This window comes from Pezoporus occidentalis, unplaced genomic scaffold, assembly GCF_034315485.1.
Source record: "Pezoporus occidentalis ecotype Australia unplaced genomic scaffold, CSIRO_AGI_Poc_V1 ctg3, whole genome shotgun sequence".
Taxonomy (NCBI): Eukaryota; Metazoa; Chordata; class Aves; order Psittaciformes; family Psittacidae; genus Pezoporus; species Pezoporus occidentalis.
This window is the reverse complement of record NW_026914940.1, coordinates 8924046-8933763: the sequence shown is the minus strand read 5'-3', so window position 1 is coordinate 8933763 and position 9718 is coordinate 8924046.

Here is a 9718-nt window from a genome sequence, read left to right as displayed (position 1 = left end):
TGAAGAAAAAATTTGCAGGGGCGAAGATTAATGGAGATATGTAGGGGATGGACTGTGGAGAAGTGAGAGGTGTTTCTGCTATGGATTGCGCAGGGCACCGTGAGTACATATGTGTGCTTTTGCGGTAATAAATTTGAAAGGACAGTATCAATCTTCTGCATGAGGTCCCCTGTGGAGAGAATTGGCAAGTAAAGAATATAAGAGAAATAAGAATGGCATATTATTCAGGAGAATGGAGCTGAAAGACCTAAACCCATACAGCAATGAGAATCAGAAATGCAGGAAAAATTGAAGTGCCTGAAAAAAGAAAATAAAAAGCAAATGTTAAATAAGGAAGACTGAGATGTATGAGTAACAGATTCTGGTTCCATTCATGCACAGTCGTTCTGGCTGACAGCTGTCCAGTATCACAGAGGATTTTAGACCACCGGGATGGAGGAAACATATGGGAGATGATGACACAAAGATAGTGCAGATGAGACTTGAGTCAAGTTGCCTGAATCACTCTTAACACTTCACAAAAGCAAAAATTAAACATGTAGAGCATTTAATGAAGTCAGTGAAACAAACACTTGTCAAATCCAGCGTGGCATCACAGTTATCATGCTTTATGTCACAAACTCAAAATAATTTCAAGAGTCCTGTAGGAGTGAACAGTAGAATGGAAAAGTGTGCAGGAGAAAAAGTGGAAGATACACCACTTAGACACACACAGGTTCATGCGGCTGGATGGGATACACCGAAGCATACTGAAGAAGCTGGCAGAAGTGTTCATGGAGCCACTTTCCGTCATCTATCAGCAATTTTAGCTAACCAGTGAGATCCCAGTTGACTGGAGGTTAGCAAATGCACAAGAAGGGCCAGAAAAAGTATCTGGGGAACTGGAGGCCTGGCAGTCTGACCTTGATGCTGGGGAAGGTTATGGAGATGATCATCTTGAACGCCATCACACGGCACGTACAGGACAACCAGGTGATCGGGCCCAGTCAATGTGGTTTTACGAAGGGCAGGTCCTGCTTGACTAACCCGATCTCCTTCTATGACAAAGTGACCTACTTAGTGGATGAGGGAAAGACTGTGGATGTTTTCCACCTAGATTTTATTAAAGCCTTTTGACACTGTTTTCCATGTCATTCTCCTGGAGAAACTGGAATGGACATTGTACTGTTAAGCTGGGGTAGGACAAGAGGGAATGGGTGAAGCTCTTTTATCACCCCATGTAGCCTCAGAGATGGGTCTACTGAAATGCTAATCAGAAACCACAAGTTCCAGACCCAGGTATTTCACTGGTTTTAAGACATTTATTGGAATAAAGTTTTGTTTTCCTGATGCTAGAATCAAGTTTCATCACAGATAATCTAAACTGGGAGTTTAATAATTTACTTTCATTGGCCCCATGTCTCTGTCAAAAACATCTTTCATTTTACTTTAGTGCCAGGTATATGTTGAATGCCAGCTAGGGTGGGTTTGTGTCGTGTGATTCTATGCTATATCCCATCTTCACTAACCAAAATGCAAAAATTCCAACAGGGACTGACACACGCTTGTCAAAGTCTGAGATTTAACAGTAGTAAGTTGTTTGCTCAAGAATTCCAACAAAAATGTAGATTGTCTCAAATCATATGAGAATATAGCACTGTGGACAATGCATCAGTTTTCAATAGCAGCCACACAATACTAGTGCCAAGATGAGATTTGCCATGACCTCTGAAGGAGTTCGCAACCTAGAGAAATTCATGAATCAGACTATTTTGTTAGGGGGTATAGTCATTCCGGATTTAATCTGGACTCTTATACATGATGTTTCACTCCTTCCTCTCATCCATCCCCCAAAATCACCTCAGCCATGCATAGTAAGACATGCAACTCAGGGGCTGGCTTTAGCTCTCACTCAGCCTGGCAATCAGTTTTCTTTGCTGCAAGGACACCAGCTATATCAGTTAAGCTCTGAATATCCCCCAGAAGTCTCCTGGTGTTTCCGTGAGGATAGACATATTTATCTCACAGTCTGAGAAACAACACTGCATCATAAGAAATCCTAATGGTCCACATGGGAACACCATGCTGGCAGGCACAATGCTGTTCTTCCTTGCATGGCTATCCAGATCTGAGGGGCGTAGGATAACTACTGCTTGTTGTGAGTGCAAATGACCCAATGGCAGTGGCCATATTTTATGAAGAGGAAAGAAGCTACACAAGTGCTTGTTTTCCATCTACAGCCCAATACATGTAATCTCACAGTCCTGTAGTCCAGAGGCACTGCTGACCAGAACAACTCCCTCCACCACTGTTGATGAGGAAAGCTCACCAAAGCACTTTTAAAATATGTATATGAGGAGACAAATACCAACCCACTTCCTGCATAATTATGCCCATTGCACCTCCCTTACTTCTACGCATCTCATGTTTTACACTGTTCTCATTCCCCTTTTCCCTTTTTCTCCTCTGTACTAAGGAGGAAATCTGTTACCCTGCGAAGCTGCAATTAAGACCATCTTGTCCATAAACCTTGAAGTTAACAGGAATAGTGAATTGGCTTATTTAACCATGTTATAGCATCTGAGGAACAGAAAAATGGACCTCTCTTGTGCTTACATCAGTGCAGGAGCAGAGGAAGAGGCAGGGTCCAAATCGAACAACAAGATGAGGAACAGGAGACAACTGCTGAGGCACATGAGACAGACTTCACCTAGCCCACTGTCATGACTCTTATGTCAGCCACTGGAGGACATGACTGGAAAGGACGTAAGGAATAGGGTTCCTATGTAAGGTGACCCTTCTATGGCATCCCCCCTTCCAACAGTCAGCAGCTCAGGAGCTTTCTCCCAATAATCATGTTTAATGACCTGCAGTGGGCCTCTCCTCTGTCCGTTTGCCAAACCCCTTTTCAATCCATTCAGTGCATTGCGCTCCACGTCCACAACTGTGCTATCATCTGCTGTGCAAATAGAATTTCCTTTGGCTTTTCAAATTCGCTGTCTGATCATTCTACAAGATGCCTTCTAGGTATGAACAGTTATTCTTCCTGTTAGAATAAACACAAAACAGTTCTCTATTTCAGCTAGATAAGCAGCCACAGTGCAGGCTGACATGTTTTCAGAGGCATGTATTACTTGGTAATTCACTGATGTGAATGCCAAAGGCTTCACTTTAAAATCTTTACTTTTTACTTCTTATACTCTCTTACCTTTCTAAGGCGGATTGGTTGTTTCCTTGCAATAATTATAATCTCTGAAAGTAACTGCCAGACCACAGACACTGAAAGATACAAAAACTTTTCCTCTCTCACTGGGTCCCCCCTACAGTTAAATCATAGTAACTTTATGTGTTTTCCTTCTAGGCATATTTATTTCATCTGTAGCAGAAGGTTAAGCAAAACTTGGTTTGTCTAGGCTGCTACTGCTTCAAAGACCGAATGGCAACAGAACAGAAAATCCTTATCTTATTTGCCTTTGCAAGTAAAAAGTTTGTGTAGTCATGTTAGCTAGTGCTTTTATGCAAGTCTTGGGACCATTGACACAGCAATCATAAAACGTCTCTTTACAAACAGTTTCTCAATGTGGTTACATATCCCAGCCATTATTTGTGTTCCTTTTAGGATTCTTTTAGGTTGGACCAGATGCCACATCTGGGTGGATTTCACTGGGGCTGGATGACTCCTGAGAATTCCCAAATCTTTTGGTAGTAAGCCTACAAGCGGTGCATCCCATCTTCAATGGGCTTTACAAAGTGTGAAAGCATTCATGATCATCAGTCTACAAAGAATGGAAGAACAGACCTCCACTGATAAATGTGGAAGATCTTCAGTGAGGACTGTGGCATTTATTAATTTCAGGCTTACAGTGAAATCCACAAAATTCAGAGATGTCTAAAAACCACATGAAACAATTTTGTCATCTCTTGTAGCATTCATCCTTCCCCCTTTGTTTACAGGAATGTACTACAAGCCTCTCTTGCTTTAAGTAGCCTAGTGCCATAATCAGAGCAATAATCCCTTAATTTCTCCTAGATTGTAACCTGTCATCCTGCTCCCCTTCACGTGAAGTAATCTTCAGGTTCACTTGAGCCTATTCACTTGCAGTACAAGTGTCATACTTAATACATCCTGGGCCCTGATCTTATCTTTGCATAAATAGATAGTTCTTACCATCTGTTCATCAAATGACCATCACCAGAAGATGAAGTTTCACAACCCAAACCAGGATATACATTTACTCTTCGGTGCATTAGAGTTGGTCTCTATAAAATGACATCTTATTTTGAAGTACTGTATATCGACAAAAGGTTACTATACAGTAGCCTTATGTATACAATTGCTTTCATCTATAGGGAGACTGGACCTAAGAATCTGGTTTTAAGTGTGTGAATCGGTGAAAACAATTTACTCAGTATGAGCAGGCTATAGATTTGGAAAGGAATCTAGAAAATGCATAGAGGGAATTGCCATCTGAGCATTTTCTATTCCTGCAAGCACTAAATATAACAATTGTGTTAGCCATGAAATAAAGCAAACCCCACTACTAACCTGGCTGTGAGATGATCTGATAGGCTGTGTTTTTCAGTGTGAAAGCAGAAAGCTTTCTTTGAGCTAGAAATTAATGGAGATAACGTTTCCCTTTTCCCCTGCTACAGCCTGGATTGCCAACCCCAGAACTGGACCCTGGGTCCTGGTAGTGGAAAGTCCTTGACTGGTGGTTGCAAAGAGAAAATCATCACCTGTTCAGTCACAAATGACACATAGGCCTACAGCACTGTTTGTTAAATACAATCAGCTAATAGTTGCACAGCGGAGGTTCAAAGCTTCACAGCATGGTTAATGAAAACTTTGTACATGCTGTGTTCTCACTGAAGCCTTGGACTTTGGGTTTCATATTTAATGCAAGAAATCTAATGCTGTTTGGACTTACCCAGCAACAGAAAGGAATAGAATTACTAGGAAATGAGTGCAAATTTTGATCCCAATTTTGCTGACACCATTTATAATGACTTAACTAAATCAGTAGAGCAGAATCCCAGTTTGCTGGTACAAGAGCAAACCTTGGATTTGAGTATCAGTCCTGACTAAATTTGATTTTTGGATGGAATTAGGCTTCTGTGTGGTGGAATTAGTATGGGTGACTCAGTCATAATTGTGCTGTTGCCCCTGGAACCTGGAGTTGATACCTAACCTGTCCATATTAGTCTGTATTGGAGAAAAGGTTTGCTTTAACAAACTTTTCCCATCACTCTTCTTTTCAGAGGATGTGACACAGTAAGTTTTTAAAGAACCAGTGACTTGCAGTAGCTCATAAACTGAAATAAGTAAGATTAAGGGTGAAATTCATATATTTAATAAAGGGATTCTAACCCAGAAACTATTTTCCAGAATTAAAAAAGATCATTGTAAAGCAAGTTTACACTGTAAAACCTTCGCCTTTGCTAGTATTTTCATGCCATGGAGTATATGCAACCTTAATTTTTCAACATAGACATATATATATATTATGTATGACATATGAGCATCCAAACCTTTTAATTTCCTTGTATTTCTGGCTTTTATTTTTGTAAGGGAAAGCTAAAGTATCTTTTCATAATTCCAGTACAGTCAAATGGTACTGTACACTGTCAGATACAACCCTGATTTATGAATGCCCCCTCAAAATGATCTTTGTCACTGTCTTTATTGCCAAGCACAGGGTACCACTGCCAGCAATGTGATGTATTGAGTACCCATAAAGGGTACATCCATGAAACATCACTGTAATGCAGATACCCACATTACCTCTGGATGGGATACCAGAAGGCAGCTATGATAGCAAGACAAGTGAGGATATGAGTGCTGGTGGATCGTCCTTTGAGATTTTACCACTCCCCAGCTCTGTGAAAAAGTGGGCTTGTGCTTAGCTAACAGACCATGAATGATAGTATCTGAGCTGCAGACACCATCTTCCCTTCCAGCTCTGCATAGGCTCTCCTTTCAGCAGAGGAGTGTCAATGAGCAGCTGAGCAGGGAGTAACACTTCAAGATGCAGCAGAGGTTTGTTCACTTGCAAGATGCTGCAGAGGTTTGTTCACTTGCAAGATGCAGGGATACCAAGGTTCTCCCCTCTTTTCAGAGATAGCTTGACCCCTGACTAACACTGAATCATGTCTTTCACAACAAAACTGATGGCATTTAGCAGAGAATGCTATCCACATGTGTTCTTATCAAGTCCACGTTGATTTAAGCCTGTATCCTTCTACCCTCAGAACCATTGCTCCTCTTCAGGGCACTGGAATTTCTTGTAGCAGAAGGGTATCTGATGGTGTCCTTCAGAAAAGCCCTTCACATTGCTTCCTTTATCCTGAGTCCTCCTGCAGTGCCAGAATTTTTTCAGCATAGTAAAAATATTTCATTCATCGGGAGCTTAGTCATCTGATTCGTGGTGCTGATGCTGCCTTTCGGAACAATGGCTGGCTGCCACTCTGTCTGCTTCCGTGGGAGAGCTGCACTCTGTAATCTTTGTGTGTTTCTTTCTCTTTCTCTCTTTTTAATATCCTTGGCTTTATCATGGGAATTGATTTTTCTAAATGTCCACCTGGTATGTTTCCTCTCTGTTAGAAACAGAGACCAGGTGTTAATTTGTACCGATGTCACTGACTTCAGATGATAATGAGTTCAGAAAGGATGGGAAATCAAAGGGTATTCCACCATGCCTAGAGGAGAAAAATTGTGTGGGGAAAATCATTGTCTATGGCTGGGCAAAGTAGCTGGAGGGCACACCACCCCGCCTTCACTGTGTCTTTAAGTAGCCGCCTTTATCTTCTCTTTAAATGATTAGCATGACCAAAGGACCCCAGGGGAAAAGAAGGAAAGAACCAGAAAAGCCCCACAAAGCTGCATCATACATTAGTTGTGAATAAAAGAAAGCCAGGGCTGTACAGTTCTGATCAGCTTTACTCTATCCTCTGTCCCTTTGAGGAAAACTCAGATGACACGTGTCAGCTACCAGGAGCACAGCAAGAGGTAAACTGAGCTGCCTTTGCATTTGGAGAGCAATGTGGACACAGACTCAGAGTACTCCGATCAAAGTCTTCAACAATGGGAATATGAGGTGTGGAAGATCCCTGAGTCTAAACGCATTTTTTTCTTAACCCAGCTTCCATCCCAAATGATATCATACTTGTTCCACTCTCATGTGCATAGGAAAAATTAGCCTGAAGGTTTTTTGAATTCCATTATTTCTCTCTGGCCTCCCTTATGCTTTGAAAGAAAATGAGAAGTATTATGAACATAGTAGAAATGTCGGCTAGGAAAGAACTTCATGAAAGCTCCTTGTTCAGGATAGTAACAACAGCAATGTTGCTGCATCATGTTATTCTTTTCTCTCTAGTACAAAGAACTTGTCCAGATCCTCCTTTTGTCTCCTTGTCCACGTCAGGGGTGTAGGCCTGTAGCCGTTGCCTGGGACCAGAGCATCACAGATCACATTAACTGCATTGAGCCTCCCACAGAGAACTTATGATTTCTTTTTTTTCTTCATTGAAGGTGAGCCTGAGACATACCTGTGCACCTTGTGTACTGGACAGCATGCCACACAGATAACATGGCAAGCTTTCGGCAAGCAATCATCAAAACTATTGAATGCAGTCAGCTTAGTGGTCTGTTGACAATGTCTCTCATCACCTAACTGATACAGCTACAGACAGGTTTTGGGCAAAATGCACTGTTACTGTTTTTTTCTGATGTCAGTAGCCCTGTTCCTCAAATTGGCCTGATTTTCATAAATGTTGAAAGAATAACAAATCCCACTGAGGCTGATGAATATTTGAATATTTTCACATAGATTTTCAGGGTTAAATGATTAACAGAGATATGCACATCACTGATGATCCAAGATAACTGCTTTATTTTTGCTTACACTTTTGATAAGAGATGTCACCATGGGAAGGAAGTAAGTCACATGTTTCTAAAAAGCCAAAAGAGACTCATTTCTGAACAGTGTGAGTACATTCCTGGCAAGACCATGTCAGGAAAACTAATCAGAGTAACAGATCAAACATGCAGGCAGATGAATTACAGTAGCGAAACCCATCACACAAAGATGGGCTTTCCCTCTAATGTGATGAGCTGTGTGCTTCTCACAAAAACCTTTACAGCAGAGTGGGTAGCTTCCTGAGGCTCACTCACAGAAAAGCAGATGAATAATGCTGTTAATACTGTGGATTTCTTTGCTCTTTGGTGTACATATTAACCCATTTTTAATAGAGAAACTGATTTCTGACATTTTCTCTGTGTGACAACAGAAGACTACCTCAAAAAGGTAAAAATAACTGCTACTTCTCCAAACTCCAGCAAGTTATTATTTGCTTATGCAACCTTAAAAATATTAAAAGCCTTTAAATGTTATCACCATGTTGGAGGACATAATGAAAAAATAAGTTCTGGACAACCTCTAACCATCAATAATGGGACAGAAGACTTGATTGCCATAAAATCTCAGGCTATTTGACACTGAGTGTAGAAATACTATTGCTTCTGCATTACTTTTCCCTTCAGACATGCTCTTTGAAGGTTCTCCTGCTTAACACTCCTGTTTGTTTTCAATGCATATCAGAATCGTCATGGCCACTGTTTTCCCTGTAGGGACTGTGACTGAACAAGGCATATGCTTGTGTACTTGCTTACGTGAGCTATGTTAAACCCTCTCATTTCATTTTTTGTTCTGAGAATTTTATATTTTTCAATCTTTTACATTTTACCCCAAATTGTCCTTTACATTGACTTGTGATTTAACACCTTCAGCAGCCCACACATTAGAAGGAAATGTATGTCACTGGTATGAGCAAAAGATTTGTCAAGAAGGGACAATTATCTGAAGGAACAACAACAACCTGGTTTAATTTCTCTGGCTAAGATGTTTTTCAAGTGATGACATGACCATGAGCCAGATTTGAATTCAGTGATCCTACTGTAAAGCTGAAAAGAACGAGGGGTGTCTGGTCTATGCCCTGACTTACAAGACTCCTGAAGTCAAAAGAGTTGAAGAAAAAAGCCCTGAATTTCCCTCTCTGAATTTAACAACATTGCCTTGGATTTACATCTGTGAACCTAAGAGCAGACAGCCATTAAGCTGAATATTGCCAAAAGGGAAGATCATGGTGAGCTTCTAATATTTGTTGCTGGAAACATCCAGGAATTATACAGAAACCAAATTTTTACAAAGCATTGAAGCCATCCTCTAAGCACACTATGTAGGTCAAGGTACCAGGTATTGATGGAATTCAAATAGGTCCTAGGCCTTTTCAACTGCCTGATCCAATGAACCTCTCATTTTAGTCATTTCATGTGATCTTGAACCTCTTTCAGGCCAATAATGAAAGCAGGTATAATAAATGACTTAAAATCCAGCTAGGCTCCAGATGTGAGCTTGAATAAACAATATATAAATACATTCACTTCTTATGCTAGTTGCAAGCAATTGGTAGATTCCCACATATAAATTAAACTGTAAACCATCCTATCTGGGAAGGTACTGAATGCATCCTAAAAAATGGCAATACCCTTTGGCTGCCACAGTCCGTTCTGATGAACACTTACAGTGGAGTTCTGTGGTTTGCTGTTTCTGCTAAGAAAACTGCTTGTGGGCTGAGAAATCAGCACAGAAAGGAAGCCAGGTTTCTTGCTCTCAGAACACATACAAGGTTATACTATTTTATAACCAATGAACTTTTTAAGAACATGGAATTTAAGACTAAT